This window comes from Crocuta crocuta, unplaced genomic scaffold (assembly GCF_008692635.1).
Source record: "Crocuta crocuta isolate KB4526 unplaced genomic scaffold, BGI_CrCroc_1.0 scaffold431, whole genome shotgun sequence".
Lineage (NCBI taxonomy): Eukaryota > Metazoa > Chordata > Mammalia > Carnivora > Hyaenidae > Crocuta > Crocuta crocuta.
The window spans coordinates 911,334-933,418 of NW_027528859.1; the positions used below are offsets into that span (position 1 = coordinate 911,334).

Here is a 22,085-nt window from a genome sequence, read left to right on the forward strand (position 1 = left end):
CATTCACTAGGGATGTTGGAGAAGAAGCTCTCTTTCAAAAGTAATAGTACAAAGATTGAAATGTTTAACTTTGGCTTCTATGGCAAAGGCGTAAGAAATGATGATGGCAAGCGTAGGGTAGATCTTTCCTCTTTTGAGGACTCAATTTTCTTCCTTGAAAATTGAGAAGGCTGGGCCACATACTCTTGGAAATCATGTGGACTCTGGCATTCTATGCTAATGCTTATAATCTAGACAATTTACCAGTCCAATTTTGAGGTCACATTGCTAAGGGCAGATCCAGGTGGTGTGTTGGCTTCTTCAAGTACATTAGTTCTTGTCCTTAGGAAGAAGAGGGGAGAAAGTTCAACCTTGGTTCCCATGACCTTATATACCACGTATCAAAGCCCTTGAAGATTTTCTTGACTGCCAATTTTTCTGGCCATTTCACATCCCAGCCTTGTACCAGGGGCCTCAGTGAAGTCCCATGAGACATCGTTACCCAGAATGAAGGAGCTCAAGGTTTTCTTGGATCTGTTGAAGACTGGCTCTGTTCCAATAGTGCTGGAATTTCTGTTCTGATCATTTGACATGTTCTTAAATTGGAATTTATAGGAACATGTTTTCTAAGTCCTAGGATCAAGAGGTAGAAATGAATCAAAGAGAAGATCTACTTTCTTATTTTAAAATCTCAGTGCTGGCAGATAACTAGAGCACACCTATGCTTATTAAACTTATTCTTAAATGTATATACACATATGCATATATATGTATATATTTTTTTAAAAATAGGCTTCACACTCAGTGTGGAATCCAGTACAGGGCTTGAATTCACAACTCTGAGATCAAGATCTGAGCTGAGATCAAGAGTTAGACACTTACCTGACTGAGCCACCCAGGAGCCCCTAAACTTCTTTTTTAAAGATCCTCAAAATATCAACCATAGAAATGCAGGATAGGAGACATATACAGTCTTCACTCACTCATTTATATCAATATTTGAGTGCTGACCATATGCCAGCCACTGAGGGAAGCACTGTGTTAATTTGCTACAGCTTCTATCACAAAATACAACAGACTTCATGGCTTAAAAACAGAAATTTATTTTCTCAAAGTTCTGGAGGCTGGAAGTCCAAGATCAAGGTGTCAGCAGGGTTGGTTTCTTTAGAGGCCTCTTCCCTTGGCTTGTGGATAGCCACCTTCTTGCTGTGTCCTCATGTGGCTGCCCTTCCATCTGTGTGTTGTCTGTGTCTTAATCTCCTCCTGTAATAACACCAGTCATATTGGATTAGAACCCACTCATATGACCTCATTTTGCCTTAATTACTTCTCTAAAGGCCCTGTCTCCAAATAAAGTCACATTCTGTGGTACTGGGATGGGCAGCTGGGGTTAGTACTTCAACATATGAATTTTGGGAGGACACAATTCAACAAATAACAAGCACAAAATTATGACTTAGTGGCAGGTAATAATGATGGAAACAAGATTTTAACCGACAAGAGGTCAATATGATTTAACTGGCTGCCTAATGTTATAGTAATCTCAAGCTGCATGACTGGAAATGTGACAATATAGGTTCTCTTAATCAATTTTCATTTAGTTGACTTAGTGGCTTGATATATTCTCTTGATTACTTCTCTAAGTTATGCCAAACTAATGTCTTCATGACGAATGCTGGAAGCCAGTGGGCTCTTCTTTAGTGTGCTCAGGTACTTGTACCCCTTCCAGAGGGGTCCATGCTCAACAAGAATCACTTGTGTTTATTCACATATACAGAAATGACAGTTATCCTTGTTGTAATTATAGAATTTAATTACAAGTTATGTAAATGAAGGAAACATGACGGCGAAAGAGAGTCATTTCTGTGAGAACTTTGAATGTTTTAGAAACACTTGCACCACTAAACATGTAACCCACAAACGAATTGGTGTCCATATGGGTGTGGAACAGACATGGTTCAAGTCCTGACTCTGCTCCCTTTCTAGCTGGTAATTTAGGGCACCTTACTTTACCCCTATGGAACACTAATATGATGATTGAGAGCAAAGTCTCAGTCAACTAAAAAAGGCTAGAAGGAAGCTATATGAGGGCATCAAATAAGTCCCTTTTTCTCACCATACATAATGAATAGCACAACGCCTGGCATACTACAGGTGTTCCATAAGTATTTACTCAATGAAGGACCACTGTTAATATTCTGGTGCATTTCCTTCTAGTGCTCTTTCTGTGTGTCATATATATGTATATTATGTTTTTTGGAATACATTATATGTGTTTTTTGTTCTCTGCTTTTTACCCCACTTAATCTGATTACCTTCTCAACATTTTCTCATGTTATTAGATATACTTAAGGAAAAAAAATACTGTGTGTTTTAGTATGACAGCTCATACTCTGAAAATTGTGTACAGTTGTGTGCCACCTGTGTCGCTTACCTTGCGGATTCTACAACATCGTGGGCATAGCTAAGGGGACGCTGTGTTTGTGAATGGCATCCCACATGCATTGCTGCAGAAAAGAGGTCGCAATTGCTGCTTTATTGGCTAGAATGACTTATAAAGAGCAGATAGGTTTATTCAATTCTGAAAGCTACTTAAGAGGATTTCTCCCAGAGACCAAGAGACTAAATAATTCTTATTTCCTGAAATGACTCTCTCCTGGTTAGCTTCACAGGATTTATAGGCACCAGAAACTCAACATGTTCCCAACTTTCTTATCTCTCCATGTTATCCAGATCAGTTAAGAGTACCACCATTCTCTCAGTTATTTAAGCTACAAACTTTGGGCTCCTCTTTGAGTTGTCCCTCTCTCTCTACATTGGGTAAGTCCTGCCAAAGCCATTTCTGAAAATTCTCTTGAATATTCCCTCCCATGTTCTCTGTTAATTGTGACCTGTCCTCTCTCAGACCTTCATCATTAGGACTTTTGCAGAATCCTCCTAACAGGGCTCATTACTTTCTGCCTCACCCATTTCTGACTCATTCTTTACGTTCTAGTGAGCTTTCTTTCCTCCTCAGTGCAGATTTAATCATATTGATTTTTAATTTTCTGCTCAAAGTCTTTTGAGGGTTTCCCTTGCCATAGAATAGAATTCTTGCCTTTGCTGTGGCATTCAGGGTATTTTACTTCAACCTATATTTCCAGTCTCTTTTATGGTATAAGATATTTTAAATGTATTTTTTTTTAAAGGCAGGTGTGGGTCAAATCCTGGCTCACCTTTCTAGGCGGTAACTTTGGGCATCTTACTTTCCCACTACAGAGCAATAACCTGATGGTTGAAAACAAGAACCCCTCTATTTGGCTTTACCCCTCTACCTGGCTTTACCTCTTACTGGTGACTCTTACTGTGGTAGGACCTTGGGAAAATGACTTAAACACTCTGAAAATCAGGTTCCTCATCTCTAAAATGGGCTCTGCACCTGTATGGTTGAATCATCGTGAGGATTAATACATGTAGTTCTTAGAATAGCATCCAATATATCATAAGTGCTAGATATCTATTTGCTATTATCATATGAGACATGGTTTCCACATCTGTAAAATAGGGATAGTACTACCCACTTATCACACAGGAGTACTTTGCATTAAATAAAATGGTGTAACATCACTTATATGAAAGTTCCCAGAACAACCTCTGGTATAGATTAGATGTTGAGTTTTCTCCATTATCCAGACCTTAGAATTCAGTTCAGTTCTGCCTCTTGGGAACTTCCATAGCTCCTTTTTAGTAGTATTAACATAACACCAATCACTCTTTTGTGTATGTGTATATATATATTCTCTCTTTCTCTTGAATATATATGTATATGTATGTATATTCTACATTGTTAGTTTCTTCTTGAGGGAGAGGGCTATGTGTCACTAATTTCCATATTGCTAACTCATGACTCAATTCTTCACATGGATGGGTGAGGCAGTATGGGTAATGATTATAAATGCATCCTCTTGATTCAGACAAGTATAGATGCAAATCTCCCTGACTCTTGCCAGGTATATATGAGATTTTGGACAAGTTAATACCACCCTCCGTATAGGGCTAGTTGAGGAGTAGATGAAGTAAGCAAAGATAGAGCACGTAAACCTGATCATAACAAGAGCTCAATAATTGTTGTCTGATAATAATCTATAAACATTTGTTAATCTTAATTATTATCTTAAGAAGGCATGTGTATCCATACTTTAATTCTTTAAAAAATTTTTTGGTTCTTTACTTTTTTTTTAGATTATAATATAGATAGATGTAATCTGTGAATTTACCATTTGCGTTTCAGTTATTGGCCTTTATTTCCTCCAGAAAGGTGGGATGAGGTAAAGGCAGAAATGGGAAGCTCAATAGTAAAGGGCAGGGTGAAGAGAACCTTCCCTATTTTCATTAATAAAGAATAAAAAATAGGTCACCCATGTGATAAAGGAACAACCTTTTCTATAATTTCTTTGCTGAAATTGAAGAAATGAAATGAGCACTGACGGAGATGGGTGACGTCACATTGTCATCTGTCATCCCTGAAATACCACTTCCTCTTCGTGGGGGCATGAGGACCCAACACATAAATATAGCTTGGTCACTCACTGAGGGGGCGTCAGCTCTTCAGATGCTCACTTTGAATGGAAGGATGTCATTGCCAAACACCTGGCTACCTGTTTTTAGGGAGAAAAATAAACATAACATGAAGAACTACATAAGACACCAGCATAAGGGTTATTACTTTTCAGACAAACTGTCGAAAGGGCCAGATACACTATGCACTCCCCATCATCACCACCCACACACACTTCAATTCAATTCTACAAAAATAAGTTTTACGTGCCACATTTGTGCTGGCCATCCTTCTAGATTCTGTGGGAAGTCACGTTGAGTTAAATGCAAAGATTTCTTGATATAGTAATGCCTTCAAGATAGTTTATGATCTAGCGGGAAGACAGAAGTATTCTGAAGTTATCAATAATTTGTAAAATAGTGCATAATAAACAGGTGAAGAGTAAGCAGAGAGCCATGGGACACTTTTAAGGGAGGAATTGACCAGATGAAGGGAATTAACATTTGTTAAGTAGTTACCATGTGGCATATGCTGTGCTAGAAAATTTACATATATTATTTCTTCTACAGAAGAATCAAATGAGGTTGGTATTATGAACTCTTTTATAGTTGGTTAAGGTGAATCTCAGAAAGATTAAGTAACACATCCATGTCATACAGTCAGTGCATATCACACATTAGTTAGGGTGGCATGCATATTGAAGGCTGTTTGATGCTAGTCTTATCAGTTCCCTTTCTGCTAGAGATAACAGGAGGTAGCTATTGACTGAGGCTTAAAAAATGTTTTCACAGAGGGAAAATGAGGGGTGGAGGGGAGGGGACACAAAGAGAAGGCTTTTGCCCTGAGGAAAGGATGGCATGTCATAAGAGACCTTAATAGCCATGGTGGAAGCCCACTTGTCCCATCCATAGCATCCATTTCATCAAAAAAAAAAAGTCATGCGTACTTCCTATGAGACAGAGCCTATACTAGTTACGAGGAGATACAGTTGTACAAGACAAAAATCCTTGGCTTAACTCATATGTCCTTGAGTGTCAGAATATACTCTGTGAAACCTGCAGACAATGTCATATAGTCAATGCCTGATGTGGCACTGGTGGGTTATGAATCATGGTTATTTTACGTAAAAGAGAACAATGGAAACTGAGAAAAAGTATCATGAAAAGACACTGGATTAGGATTTGGAGGATCTGAGTGCTAGTGTTGACTTTGCCACTTCCTGACTTTGTAGCTTTGGCAAATCACATCCATTCTCTGTGACTGACTTTCTTCATATGGGAAGTGAAGCTTTAGTTTACATTATTTTGAATGTGTTCCTTCCAACTTAAAGTGTACACCGAGGAGCTTTGCTAAATTTACTTTGTTCTAGCAGGTGCTTTCTCCTTTTTTAAGTTTTCTCCTCCACATCTTCCCTAAGATGACCGACGCTCCATCTTAGAAGCATTTATTGCACCTCAACCTACCTCAGAGTGAGGGAGCGGAAGATGAGAAAGGGGGATGGGAGCAAAACAGAGGCTCTGTCTCTGAGAAGGAAGGTGGAGTTGGACACAGACTCAAGTCAGTAACTCCCTGGAGGTCAGCTGACTGTGGCTGGGAAACCCCAGACTGCAAGGTCTCTAAGGCCCCTTTAGCTCTGACCATCTGTGTCACCAGGGGTGGAAGTGGCACTATGGATCTACATTATTCACCCCACCACCAACTGTGTTTACAAACCATGACTGGTAAATTCTGGATAATTAACCACTCCTGGGTAAAACAGAAAAGTCACTGTGTCCGTGTGCTTCAGCCCAATGGGGATGACAAAAGGTAGAAAACAGATTCATCTGAGGCTAAATTTAAGCATTTGGGTTATTTATTATCACTGAATCTCTAATTCTTCCTTTCCGTGTTTATGATAAATGTCAGCGTATTCGCGGACCTGCTAACTACACAAACTAAATAAATAATCTCTTCTCGGAGAAGAGAAGGCTGTTGGAAGGGTGGTTTCCTAGGAACCCTGTGCTTTTACAGAGCATTTAAAAGTCTTGCATTCCAATCTTACCTCTGACACTAACTCTGTCATCTTCGACAAGCCTCGTTGTGCCTGACTTTTGTCATTTGTAAAATGAAGAAGTTGGGTTTCATTCATTAGCTTTGATTACCATTTTCTTACCATTGACTCCACATTTTAGAACATTCTCACTCTCAAAAATTTACATAAGTAAAAACCTATTTTTCCTAGTGCTATCATTTATCATGGATGCATATAATTTCTAGTCAGAACTTCTGGTCACAGTGAAGTTCTCAGTGTGACTACACTAAAGGGTTGTAATTCCAAATGTTAGAGAAGAAACTTGGCTTTTGACTTCACCTGGGAAGACTTACCACAGGAAAACTTGTGATTTCTGGAAAGATACTGAAAGGTTGAAAAGAGCTGGAGGAACCAATTTGCCAAAAGCATAGACAGACCTGGGTTTAGATCCTTATTTTACCATCAGTAGCTATGTGAATTTGGGAAAATTACTTCACATCTCTGAACCTTTATTCTCATTTATAAAATGGAGATAATCATAGAATTGTAGCCACCCCTTCCCCACCTCACAAGTTTCTTTTCTAGGAGTTAAATTAAATAATACACTTGGAAATTTGACCCAAACTGCAAAACTTGATACAAATATAAGTTGTTCTTCCTAGTATTATATATATTCCAATTCCATATATTCTTAGAATGTTTGATTGCAACTGACAGTTTTCAGACTTAGATCCCCTCATCCATCCTGTTCGATGTATGAAAGGACTTGCCTCATCTTTGTCATCTCTTTCTTTCCCTTATTCACATTCCCTTGTTCTTTTTTGAAAAAGTTGTGCTAAAACACATAACATAAAAAGTACGATTTTAACCATCTAAAAATATACAATTCATTGGTATTTAGTATACTCACAGTATTGTGCAACCATGACCACTATCTAACTCCAAGATGTTGTCATCACCCTGAAAGAAAATCACATATCTGTTAAGCAATTGCTCCCTGTTTTGCCCTCACTTCTCCCCTGAGCCCCAGACAACCACTAAACTATGTCCCGTCTGTATAGATTTGCCTACTCTGGTCATTTCATGTAAAAAGAATCACACAGTATGTGATCTTTTGTGTCTGGCTTCACTCACTTAGTGTAATGTTTCCAAGCTTCATCCATGTAGCAAGAATTAGGACTTCATTCCTTTTTTAAAAATGTTTATTTATTTATTTTTGAGAGAGAGAGAGAGAGAGAGAGAAGAGAAATGGAGGGGCAGAGAGAGAGAGAATCCCAAGCAGAGACTATTACTCCAGAGCCTGACATGGGGCTTACTCCCATGAACCATGAGATCATGACCTGAACTGAAATCAAAAGTCAGATGCTTAGCCAACTGAGCCACCCAGGTGACCTGTGGACTTCATTTCTTCTTATGGCTGAATAAGATTCCACTGTATGGATATACCACACAAATTGGTTTTTAACCTTTGGGTCATTGACTTCTTTGAGACTGACTCTACACACACAACTGACTCTTCTCCCCACACAACTGCACATAATTTTATGCTTAAACCCATTAATGTACCTCAGGTTAAAAACTCTTGCTCAAGTAAGAGATCATTCTCTGAATCCTTTCATCTATCCATCCATCCATCCATCCATCCATCCATCCATCCATTCTGACCATTCATTCATAATTACTGATTGAGTATAAGGTTCTTTTCTACACTCTAGGGGAAATAAAAGTGATTTTTAAAAAAGCGTACAAGAATTCCCTTCATCCATGAGCTTACTTTCAAGTGGTAGGCAACATACAGTGAACAAATAAATCACATAGTTTATAAGAAGGTGATAAATGCTGTGGGGAGAAACACAGCCAGAGAAGGAGGTAGGAAGTACTGAGGAGGCAGCATTGCAATTTTAAATAGTGTAGTCAGGGGAAAGTTCACTGAGAAGGTGACCTTTGGATGAGTATGTGATGAAGCAGCCATGGGTTCAGTCTTCTCTATAGGAAGACATGATCACTGTTGCAAAGATATCTAAATAACATTCCTTTTTTCTTGTAACAGGGGCAATTCTGTAAGTTATCAAATAAGAATTCATGTAGATGTGGATTTTCACAAATTTTCCCTCCAAAAGTAGTCTAAAGTTCACTATGTTTCATGACAATTTAGAATACAAGCTTGGGAGTCAAATTATCTGCCACAAGAAACCCTGCACACCTTTTTTAGAAAGTCAGTTAACCCTTGTTAATAGCATTTTCATTTGTAAAATGATAATAATAATCCTATGTTTCTTTTCCTTTCTACAACAACCTTATCCAATAAAATGAAGTATCTAAAATACCCAGGACCCTTCATGGAGTATAGATTTCCATCAATAAATGGATAGTTTTATTTATTTACAGAACACTAGCTGATTGCTCTTCTCTCCTCAAGTAAAACACTTTTGCATGTTACTTAACCACAGGAAGAAGGAAGTGTTCTGCTGCCTATGTTTTTTCAGTCAGAAAAAGAAGGAAGTGGGACAGTGTACTACAGGGCTTGAAGAGAATGAGCCCAACTATTTTTCAGTCCCACAGATACACACTGTTGATGCTTTACCCCTCTGTCTCTACTTTAGGAATCATGCTGGATTTTCCTGGACTTTGAGTTCTTTGTGTCTTGCTTTGGCCTCAAAGGTAGAATTTCCCTTACTTGGCTCCCTCTATCAATTCCTCCAGGTCTCTTATTGAGAGAATTCTTCCCTGAGCTTGCTTTTCACCTCTTCTTCCCCAACCCTATCACTCACCACCCATTGCTCCACTTTATTTTTCTTCATAGCACTCAATTTTTTTTTTTAAATCCCCAGTGCATAGAATAGTGCTTAGCACTAGCAGGCACTCAAGAAAGTATTTATTGAGTAGGCAGGTGTATTGAAAATCTTGGAAGCCTCAAATTTTGAACTTCCTCCATTTGATGTTGGATATAACTAGATGGCTCACTTTGGCCAATGAACCAGGTGATTGTAGGTGACAACATATCAGTCTTGTGTAGAAGCTTAAAAAGCCAGGACATACATGCCTTCTTTTTTCCTCTGTCAGGCAACTAACAATGTTTGGAAGAGTGGCTGCATTGTCATCCTGGGTCCCAGAATGATTACAATGAATGGAGCGTCTCCTGTCTTCTTGTGATAAACATGTAATATGAGCAAGAAACAAACCTTTGTTGTTTTAAGTCAAATAGCCTTGTGGGTTGTTTGTTACCAGAGCATAACCTAGGCTATCCTGACTGATAGAAGTGCCAGCCTTATAATTTAGTCTTCTTATTCTTTCTTCCCAAGAGAGAGATCTAAGTCTCATTAACTCTCAGATAAACGTTGGTGATGAGAAAAAAAAAAAATGTGAGCACTGGGTGTTATATGGAAACCAACTTGATAATAAACTATTTAAAAAATAAATAAATAAAATAAAAAAGCAAAGAAAAAAGCAAAGAAAACATGGATGTGGTATGACAATATCATGTGGGTCACGTCTGGCTTATTCAGAGAAGTCTGCCAGACAACCCTTCGTCAGCTCCTACTTCATGTGCACTTTAGGTACTGGAGAATGAGATTTAAGTTTCAGAAGTCATTTCCTTCAGGGAGCAGAGGTCTCTCCACATGAGACAGCCCTCACCCAGCTCCATTTGCTCTGTTTTGGTTTCTGCTGCACTGACCAAGTCTGTGCTACTTCTGATAATTTTACCTCTTTTATGTCAGTGAGATAGACAATTATCTTAATCCTTAATTATCTTAATACCTAATAATCTTAATTTCAGTTTAATTGTTTGAAGTGTAGTGTAGTTGGGAAAATAAAACTCCAAAGACTTGGCATTAGAGGATTTTGGTTTAAGTATCAATTTACTAGCTCTGTGATTGTGGGTAAATTGCTTAGCTTTCCTGAGTCAAAGAGTCCTGGTTATAAAAGTGGGATGACAATGTGAACCTGTGATTTTTGCCACCAAAATTCTTGGGGCAAGATGTGTTTTTTGGAATTCTGAATGTTTTAGATTTTAGAAAGGTAATATGTTACATATGATATATAGATTTTAAAAAAAGAAAGGAAAAGCCTGACAGGACCTAGGAAGTCCTCCAAATGCAAATGTATTAATATTTCTGTAGCAAAATGTATAAATATTTACATAAGTAGGATGAAGACTATGAATAGGCTCATTTCAATTCAAATCAGGCTTTTCATCACATGTGTTTCCCTTAAACTTTTGATTTTAGAGTTTTAAAAAATTTATGGATAATGTATCGTAGACCTGTTTTTCAAGTTGTCATAAAGAATAAATGAAATAACGTGTATGAAAAGGACATTGTGTACAATGTCACCATGAAAATGAGAATTGTTGTATTATCTCAGCACAGAATCAGTGGTTCTTTCAACAATATTCAACAATAACAGTAATATTCAATAAGCATCTACTCTGTGTTTGTCATTGTTCTAGGTGCTGGATCGATCAAGGATCCATTTATTCCATTCAGTCTCTTGCCCAGAGGATGCATATGTTTCTATGCAATATTTTCTTAAGTGTGTGCACACACAGAGTCAGTCTCTCAATTGTTTCTTAGGCTTATTAAGATACTTCATTATTTGGGGCTTTAAAAAAATACTTCAGATAAATTAAATTTTCTACTTTTCAAAACAAGCTAGCCCTAGAAGGTCTTCCGGTGAGTCACATTCTGAGCAGGGAAATCTGGCATTGAGGCATAATTAACATTCTGGGTTGCCCCCAGTTTCTATGGAGATGAGTCTAGCCCCTCGGGGGAGGAGTGATAGATGTGTAATCTCCAAGATAAGTAACTGACAGGTAAGAAAATTTCCTTTCTCAAATGCATTAATTATTCACATTCATTATTCATCAAAGACTGTGAGTTTCCATTTAGAAATTGGACCAAATGGAGAAATTCTCTCCTGTCCACCCCTCATAATCTAATTCTTCCAGGTATGCTGAGCATTTGAGTAGGTCTGCTGTTTGGTCTGTTTGTCTAATGTTGCTGGGAGACGGAATGAAGACTAAACACCTTGTTGCCTACAATAGCACAGGCTTCTGGGGGTTTCAGCTTTCCCAACCCCTGGTATTTTCTTACTCTCATTTCTTTATTCTAGAATATAAGCTTGGTAAGAGCCGAGAGTTTACCTGTCTTGTTCACCAGCATACTCCCAGCCCCAAGAACAGGATATAGACACTTGATAAGTATTAATTAAATAAAAGAATGAAAGGAAGAGGTTTGGGTTTGGGGATTGCAGAACCCATCAGAGTAAGTGCACATAAGGATTGTAATATTGGGGATCCAGTGCTGATTCTTTGAGGGGGATTGCTGTCTATATCCTTCTCTCCCTCACTAAATAACAACATACAATGAGACACAGAGAGAAGGCAGCTGGGGCAAGACCCTTAGCCCATTCCAGGATAGACATCCCTTGGCACATCCTTTAAGCCCTTTCTTATTGCAAACACTGCCTTTTAATCAACTTACTTGAACCTAGACCTGGTTTTTGTTTTTGTTTTTGTTTTTGCCTGAAGTATATCCCAGAGCCATGATCAGTCACGAACTATGGATTACTTCAACAGGCTGGGCTCTGAAACACTACAGAGTGCCTAGTACCAGTATCCAGCAGTGGCTCAAGGTCAATTCTCCAAAAATTAGCTTATAAAAGGCAAATTCTCCAAAGGCCAATTTGTCCAATGACCAGTTCCTCAAAAGCAGGTTTTCTGTGATCAACTTATAGAGTAGATAGCTATTGGTATTCGATGGGAGGGTTTCAAAAACTCTTGAGTTCTTCAGTGGTATCTTTTTGTTCCGTATTAGTGTTAGTTTCATCAGAGCTGTGTCTCTATGGCAGGTCGAGGTTTCTTGCTTGTAGGTTTCCTTTTCATTGGATCTGTGACTTTTGGTCATGAGGATTTCTACATGTACAGTATTTCAAATCAGGTATTGTGCAGGTCTTAAAGGTCAAAGATGGTATAAAAGATAGGGCAGTTGTCAGCTAACGCATTCTAAACCCACTTTTCTGCCTAAACACTTATTGAATGATTCAAACAAGTGAATACTTTGCTTGGGTTTGAGCATCAGAGAAGCTTCAGGATCTGTATTATTAAACACATGAGAAACTGATGTTCAGTCCTCTTGAACTGAAAGGGCCATGTGACTGAGGAGAAACAGTTTGAGGAAATCTAAAACTAATTGTGCTTCTCAATAGCACATCTTTTCATTGATTAATTAATTAATTCAACATGTATTGAGTCCCTTTTTAGTGCTGGGCCTTATTCTAGGTATTTGGAATAAAAGAAAAATAAGGCAAGCTTCCTACTTTGGAGACTAGTCTGCTCTGAATTTCCTGATAAGATGTGGGGCCCATTCTGTTGAATTCATTTAACCTTTTTTTCCCTTTCAATTTTGTAGTCATTCTTTTAGCCCATTCCACCTTCTATTTTGACAGGGTAACTTATGTGTCTTAAACACACTGGCCATGGTCTTCATGGCCAATCTTAATTCTTGTGAAAAGGCTCTTATGTATCTTACAAATGCTGACTGCATTGTTAGACTATAGTTTCATCCCCTCAGCCTCTTCCTGCCCTTTCTTGGCCTGGCAGCCCTGTTCCTTCAGAGACCATGTGAATCTGAAGATCAGTATTCAAGTCCTGCTCTTCCTTTGGAAGCTTGAACTCTGCATCTGTTAAGTGGGCTAATGAAGCCTAACTCACAATGTTACTGCAAGTATAATGGAGCTAAAAGGAGTCTGTAAGCAATAAAGCATTAATGTGAGAGATTATAATAGATTAGAGCAAGTCAGGTTTCTAATGCGCAGATAAGGAAAGAGAACACCATGGAACACAGAGGAGAGACAATTAGGGAGAAGAGCAAGCTTTTGCAAAGCAGGTATGATGAACTTGGCCTAGGGAATCTGTAGGTGAAGAAGAACATTCCAGAAAGAAAAAAAAGTATAAGAAAACAGCTGGACAAAGCCTCAGAGACACTAAAAAGTCCTACCTGTTTAGCAAAAAAATGAACAAGAGTGATTGTAAATTAGGTGGAAGTCATAGGTTTTGATAAATTAGGTATAAGCCAGTTCCTGAAGACATCTGTATGCCATGTTAAAGAGTCTGAGCTTTATTTACAGAGCCACTGAAAAGTTTCTTTCTGCAAATAATCTCTTGTGCGAGCCAATATATGCCAAACACTATTGTAAGCACTTGTGATTTATCAGAAGAAGAGTAAAAAGAACACCCATGCACCCAATTTAAGAAATAATTTAAAAGATTACCAATCCCCTATGAAACTCTCTGTGTTCCTCTCCTCAATGGAATCCTAATTCCCCGAGAGTAACTCAGACTCTAAATTTTGTGTTTGTCATTCGCTTGTTTTTTTGTTACAGTTTTATTCATATGTGGGGAAAACAGGCTCAATAAATATTTGTTGGATAGCAAGATGAAAATTCATGTGCTGTGTGGGTGGTCTCCAGTGTGCTTTTCTGCAGGAACTGCTTCCAGTTCTGCTGCCAACATCATTCCATGTTCTTACCGTGTCTTCTCCTCTCAGGTTTCTTTCTTTTCCTGCTGGTGTGAGTATTTATCTAATAGCAGTGTTTGTTATTAAACAACTTTATACAGATTACTCTCAGAACCCTTTTTAATATAACAACGATTTATAATTTTTATCTCTTCCTCCGATCTTTATCCACATTAAGTGGCGTTATTATAATTGTAGCCATTTTGTTTTTTCTGCTTCAGCTTTTTGCTTTGTATTATTCTGTCATTTCTGAATTTCTAGATAGTGTTTGTATTAATTATTTTCATGACTTCCCAATATTCTATCAAGCAAATGTATTATAATTTGCTTTATCATAATTAAATTGCTGGATATTCAGGTTGCTTCCAATTTTAAACTATTATAAGTAACATTGCTATAAAACATTGCCTTTCTACCTTTTTTTTTTCTTGTTTTGAATTATTTCCTTAGGATATATTTTCATGAATGAGATTACTCAGTCAAAGGCATGATTAATTTTGTGGTACTTGTTACTGGAGGGGCTTGCTTTACATGAAAAAATTGTTTATTTTTCTGATTATAAAAGTAATTCATGCTCATTATAGAACACCTGGAAGACACAGAAATGTGTAAAGAGAAAACTAAAAATCTCTCCTAATCTTATCCCTCAAAAATAACCATCATTCCACCACTAACATTTTGGTATATTTCTTTTAACTTTCATAAATTGGGATCATATATTGTTTACTATCCTGCTTTTTTTAAACTTGACTATCAGCTCTTCCCATGCCACTTAATAGTTTTCAAAGAAGTGGTATTTTTTAATGGCCACATAACGCTATGTTGTGTGGATGGCTATCAATCCCTACTTACTGGGACTTTTTACTGGGGTAAATAATGCTATAAATGAGCATCCTTATATAAACCTTCATGACACTTCTGATTATTTTCTTAGGACAAAGGTCTGGAGACAAAGTGCTAGAGGAAGGATACAAATATTGTCAGTGTTTGATCCATACAGGAATCATGAGCCTTGATTTATAATATTCCTTTGCTACTTTGCATTAGTTTCCTATTGCTGCTATAACAAATTACCACAAAGTTAATGGCTTAAACAAATTTATTATCTTATAGTTCTGGAGGTCAGGTGTCCAAAATGTGTCTCACTGGGTTAAAATCAATATATCAGCAGAGCTGTATTCCTTCCAGAGGTTCTAGAAAAAATCCAGTTCATTGCCTTTCCTAGCTTCTAGAGGCTGCCTGTATTCCCTGGCTCATGACTCCCTTCCTCCAGTTTCAGAGCCAGCAGTGCTGGCCCAAGTCCTCACACCGCCATCTCTCTGGCTTTTTTTCTCCTGCCTCCCTTTTCCCCTTTGATATTGGAAAAGTGATTACACTGGGCCCACCTGGAAAATCTAGCATAATCAGGCTCTCTTAAAGTCAGCTGTTTTAGCGACCTTACTTCCCCTCCTGCCATGTAACCTAATTTATTCACCGGTTCTGGGATTAGGACATGAATATCTTTGCGGTGCCATTATTTTGCCTATATTCCTTCCTTTGGGTAATTTCATTCTACCTCCCATTGCTTTGTTTTAGTTAAGAGTCAGTTCCACCATGGTTCAACAGAAAGCCAAAAGTTTTTTGCTCCTTAACTACGTGTAAGACACTTTACCGGATGCAAAGTCCTAAAAAACCTGCTCTGATGGAGGAAGCATTTATTTACACAATGACCTGAGTAAAAGCAGAATATGACTAGTGACAAAGAGTAGTTCCAAGTAACTCAAAGGGGCACAGAGGACAGCCAATTAATTTTTATTCAGGAAAGCTTCCTGGAGGAAGTGTCATTTGAAGTGAAAGTGTAATGATGGCTAGAACTTTTATAGGCAGAGAGGGGGAATGACATTTTAGACAGAAGGACCAGAATGACTAAAGGCACAGAGAATGTGTTCAGAAATTGATTAGTCTAGGAGAGTGCTTCTGATAGAACTTTCTATGATGATGGAAATGTTCTAGATCTGTGCGATCAATAGAGTGGCCACTAGCCAAAAATGCCCCTTGAGCACTTTAAATGTGACTACTGCAACTGAAGAACTGAATTTTTAATTTAATTTTAATAAATTTAATTGTAAATAGTCACATGTGGCTAGAGGTTGCCATTTGGATCGCACCAATCTGGTGTAACTAGAACAAGGGATCTTTTGGGGAAAGGGTTTTTGAAGACTGCATTGGAGGATTTACTGAGGCAGTGTAATATAATAGAGGGCTTTGAAAACCATGCACTGGATAATGGGGAGTCACTACAGTGTTCTGAGCTGGGGGGAGAGTGACATGATCACAAGTATGTCAGAGTTAAGAAACTATTCTGATGGCCTTTGGAAGATGGGAAGGATAGGAGGAAGTCCTGCCAGTTGATACCAGGACTGATACATGAGACCTATTAAGTTCTACGTACTTCCTAGTCAGTGTTAACATTTTAGGGTGACTGTTTATGTCCATACTCTGAGCATTAGTACGAAGCTATCTCAGGATATATGGATACCTATTGGATTCTTAGCACTACTGGATACTTCCTGTATCTTCTGTATAAAACTGTATTAGGATCTGGTTTAGAATTTTCCTAGATTTCTTATTCCTTTTCTTTCAAATTTTAACTTAAAGCAAGTGACTGTAAGGGCTATCAGGGCACAGCCCACATTATTCACTGTCGTATTTCCAGCTCCTTGAAAAATACGTGACATAGTTTAACTGCTCAATAAGTATTGTATAAGATAATGTCTTATTAGGTTCTGATAGGATTGCCTCATACCTTTTCAAAAGCCAGTTGTCAACCACAGTCCTGAACAGCCTCTCACACCCCTCCCTCTCATGTAGCCAAATGTTTACCTCCTGCAATTGTTTGTCTTTCAAGGTCACACCTTTCAATTGGAAGAAGTGGGCCCTTTAGTCTCTTAGTTTTTATCCAGTACTTCAAAGTGACAAGTGCATCCATAGTCTTTTGGATGCTTTATGGATCTATAAACATGTGTAGTAATTGGTGCATTTGAGAAGCTTTGTTATCTCTGTGACATCTCTTGACTGTGTACCCCTCACACCCTTTTCATCCAGGCTGCCTCCTCCCCACTCAGCAAAGTCAGGTCAACCTTCGTTATGGAATGCTTCTCCCAGGCAGCTATCACTGATATCTCTGTACTGCTAGTACATAAAAATCCTTATTTTGGAAGGGGTTGAAAAACTAGGTGGCCACTCATTTTGACACTATTTTATATTATGATTTTATTATTTCCTATGCATATATCTTGTTCTTTCTATTCTCCTCGCTGTAGTTTAAGTTCCTTAAACACAGATGTAGAAGTAAACAAAGACCACCCAAATGAGAATAAGCAAAGTCTATTTATTCAGAGTTTGCTATACTAAGGGAGTCAGCCACCATCATTTGGGTTGGGCAGAGATTCAAAGGCAGGCAGAGGAGTGGAAAAGCTTTATTAGTGGGGAATATGGAATGCTTCAAGTGTGCCCCGATTGTAGGCTGTTGGCATAGGGAAGCTGGAGGCAGACTAAAAGCAGAGTGTTCTATGTGATTGGTTAGAACTGTGTATAGGGCTTTCTTTGTTTGCCCTAAGTTGGACACAAGAATAAAAAATAGGGAAGCTGTCAGTTATTAGTCAGTTTCCACCACGTGGGGCTGAATGCTATAGAAGTCATTGTTTGGGGACGCCTGGGTGGCTCAGTTGGTTAAGCACCTGACTTCCGCTCAGGTCATGATCTCACAGTTTGTGGGTTCGAGCCCCACGTTGGGCTCTGTGCTGACGGCTAGCTCAGAGCGTGGAGCCTGTTTCAGATTCTGTATCTCCCTCTCTATCTGACCCTCCCCTGCTCATGCTGTCTCTCCCTCTCTCTCTCTCTCTCTCTCTCAGAAATAAATTGAAAACAATTAAAAAAAGAAGTCATTGTTTGGCTTCCTTGACTATCGATTATAGACAGTGGATTGGCTTTCTGGATTGCTGGCTGCAGATAGTAGGTCAGAGTTCTGTTTTTACATATGGCCTGGCCATTGTCCGTTTGTATATTCAGTCTCTCACAGGGACCACGTCTTACACTTATATTACACCTGGCCTTCCCCCATGCTCTGGTTCTCTAGTGTTTATTACCTGCCCAGAAACAAAACAGGTGTATGGTAAACCTTTGGCTGAGTGATGGGGCTGCACATCAGGTAGAAATGAACACTGAGCTATGAGGTGGCTTGGGTAATTCACTCAGTTCTATTCCAGTAGATTTCATTTCATTCACATTTATAGTATCCCTGTGATATGTCAGGCCCTAAAAGACATGCTGATGGCACAAAGAAGGGTGAGACAAAATCCCTGCTCTCAAATAGTCCTTAACAAATCCCTCTTTAAACTTTAGGTTTTCATCTATAAAATGGCAACAATAATTGCATCAAGCTGTTGGGAGGGTATAATCAGATAAAGTACATGAAAGCATGCAGTACATTGGAAAGGGTTATAAATTGTGAGGAAGTTTTGCTATTTTAAATGTCTAACAATTGTCTCTCTGAAAGGACAAAGTAGCTACAGAAAATGATGTGCTTGGTAAACTTTTCCTTCGTTTTCTATAAGTATAATTTATGATATAACCACACCACGTACAGAGAACCTCTGCATTTCTTTTTCTAGATTTTTACTGAGGGATCTGGGTATAATTATACCTCTGTCTTTTCGGGGGGTGATACAGTTTCAAAAGCCTGTTTAAAGGATTTCTAGTTGCCAAGCTGTCCTGTGAACTGGCCAATACGATTCCTTGAATCATCGCCCAGTGCGGACCCAATTTATATTTGGAATTTCATGCCATCTTGAAGGAACATCATCCAGTGCCAGGGTCTTCTTTGAGCTAATTGGGCTTTGGCAATGATGTCATTCCATGGTGGGCGTTTGTCGAGACTATGGCAGTGATAACGCAAGTCTCATTTTCGGCAGCGTGTGCCCATGTGTGCAAAAGGCTGCTCCCCTCCCTCACATGCAATCACTCCTCCTGCTGCAGTTTCACTTCTGGTCCCTTTCTGAAGATGAGAGATCAGTAGGCTATTTATACCCCATGGCTAGAAACATTCCTCCCCTTCTATTCTCCCCTTCTATTCTATGTGCAACTATTTCTCCTGTTATTAGTATGGCTCAAAAGGAAATTAGGAAGAGTAATCATCAAACTTATTGAACTTTCAATAAGCAGGAAACAGAGGGAAGTTCTCTCCTTGGGTCAAAATTATAGGTGTTGGAATCAAGCAGATCTCTTTCGAATGGCTGCCCAGCTACTTGTAGCTGTGGATTGGACAAGGTTGTTAACCTATACCAGCCTCAGTTTCCTTACCAGGAGGATGAGGGTAATGCTTTTTGTCTCATAGGCTCGTGGATTAAATGTAAGCCAGGTTTATGGTTGTTCCCCTATGTCTGCTGACTTTGCTGACCTCAGACTTTCTTTCTAACCTATGTAATAATCTTCAGGTCCCATGGGCAATGGGGAATAAGGAAGAATTTTCTGGTGATTTTCCAAGGGAGATGGAGAAGGCTTCATTACATGCCTTGCTGTGGGTTTCCACAATCCCTAGGATCCCTCCAGAACACTGTCCTCAGCCTCTACTCTATTATTTCTGAACAATTCAGTTCTGCCCCAGACTTGCACACCATTGCAGTCCACAGCCATCTTGTTACTCAGTAGTTCAAAACTCTGCTGTTAAGTGAACACCCGACTGTCTATCAGAAAGAACTTTAGCACTCACCACTTATTACTTCAGTATGTCTTTTGGGGTCTCATCTCTCACTCAAATCATTTATCAAAATATTGGTTGCAGTCATATTTGAGTTGTCCCCCTCAGAGGTGTCCTAAGGGGGAATGTAAAAACAACTTCCCTCATTTTGCTGCATTAGTTTCATATTACGTAATACATACAAAACACTTAGTGCCACATAGTAGTACTCACAAACACAGTAGTACTCAACGAACAGAAGTTCATTATTTAGGCAAAGTGAAAGCAATGTGGTGAGATACACAGCTTTGATATATCTGAAATAACTGCTACATTTAAAAATTTATAATCTTGTAGTTGTCCCTTAATTGTTTACATTCTGTTAGAAAAGGTATCAGCAATTCTAATTTGAAATGCCCAAGGCATCAGAGGCATTAAGGGTGTGTCCCCGCAGACTTACAGCTTGATAGGCCATCATCATCTTTTTCTCTTTATACAGTTAGGTTAAATGACTCTCCCAAGTTTACATCAGCCTCTAAATTGCAAAGGTATGGGCTACAACGACGTGGTTTTGTTAAAGAAAATAAATACTCGACTGCCATTCTGTCTTCTCCAACAGGGAAGTTGCATGGACCCCAACCCACAATGTCCCATGGTCTCTCAGTGTCCCTCAGAGAGTAGTCACTGATGTTCCCAGCTGCTTTGTCTCTTCTTTCTGCTCTTATCAAGTCTGTTTGGACTTCTTTCTGCCACTGTGTGGTTTGTCAGCTGTTCTGCTCTCCTGGTGACTTCTTACCCATTTAACAACAGAGAATGTGCTCTGGGCCAGACATTCAGCCAAAGGCTGGGAAAACAGAGGCGAGAAAACACAGTTCTCCCGTGAACCCAGCTACATCATATGGAGTAGTGAGCCATACGGCACTGGATGAGCTGGTGTTCAAAGCAGGGCAGGATGGAAGAGATTCATTTTCACCTAGGAAGTAGGGAGCCAGGGAAGGTTTCAGAAGCTCTGATGTTTGATACGGGCTTTGAGGAACAAGAAGAGATTTTTCTAGGCCATGAAACAGATGAAGACAATCATTCCAGACTTTTTGGGTGTGCCAGCCAAAATCAAACTTCAAGGAGGAAAGGAAACTCAAGGGGACAGAAGCAAGACCTTTTATTACTTCATCTTTTCCCATGTGGAGACCCCATTAAAGTACCAAAGGGCTTTGTATTTTCCATTAATAAGGAAGACCATTCCCTTATAAATGAAAGTCTTTTTCCTTTTATACAGAGAGGTTAAATGACTTGTCCAAGTTTGTATACTGAGTAGGTAATAGACAGAGCCTAAACCCATGCCTACCACAGGGTTTAATCTCTAGTTTGTGGTCAATAGCCAATATCTATTGCATGAACAATGAATGAATGAATGAATGACGTAGCAACACTCTCAACAATAGCCAAAACATGGAAAGAGCCTAAGTGTCCATCAACGGACNAAAACCCAGTTCTCCTGACTCCCATATAGTATGATTTCTGCTACTTGGCATTTGTTGCTGTTGTCATTTGGTTACACCCTAGCTGATTATTATCACCAGCCCCAGCAACACCCCAAGGGATATTGAGACCTTTGTGGATCCTCAAATTCATGAAAACATCTAAATCTATAACACATAGATTTTTCCTCATATGAACATTTTACACAGGGCAGGGAATCCACCAAACAGTTTTAAAAATTGCTTTCCATTCTTTCTGCCCCTTGTCTCACTACCTTTCAATCTCTCCTGCCCACAGCCGTCAGGGGCTTGACCTATGTGTACCTTGAACTACACCTCTCATATACTTTCTGTGTAGCCTCTCTGCAGTTCCAGGCCCAAAGTGTTTCTCCAGCCCAGGGTTAGAGCCTCCAACCTGCCTTCTCCTCCTTTCCTTTCACTTCATTTATTCCTACATTAATTCAACAAGTATTTATTGAGCACTTCTTAAGAATCAGACCCTGTGCACTGATGATCCAGGGGTAAAGAGAAAAGACATACCGTCTTACCTCATGGAGCTCACTATCCAGTGGAAGAGACAATAGAAAATGAAAGTTAGATTATGTTATGGTTTATATTATGTCATGGTAGTTTCGCTAAGTGCCACAAAAGGGAAGTATCGGATGGTGAGATTGTTTAGCAGGGGAATATAATTTGTTTAGGAGGGCCAGGAGGAGCTTCCCTGAAGAACCACCCTTAGAGGGCAGGAAATAGCTCAGCAAGGAGACGGGGGGCAGTGGGGGCATTCCTGGCAGAGGGCACAGGATGGGTAAAGGCCCTGAAGAAGGACTGAACTTGATTTTCCCAA

At 39.1% G+C, this 22,085-nt stretch overlaps 1 long non-coding RNA gene across 1 annotated transcript; it reads right to left on the reverse strand.

Moving 5' to 3' along the window:
* Nucleotides 1–1,066: 1,066 nt before the first annotated feature.
* LOC144224975 (uncharacterized) lies at nucleotides 1,067–21,807 on the reverse strand. The gene is made up of 4 exons (XR_013333185.1): nucleotides 21,787–21,807; nucleotides 7,438–7,487; nucleotides 4,549–4,616; nucleotides 1,067–1,242 (listed from the first exon to the last, which is right to left on the reverse strand). It is a non-coding gene; the product is annotated as an uncharacterized LOC144224975 (long non-coding RNA).
* Between the last annotated feature and the right edge of the window lie 278 nt (nucleotides 21,808–22,085).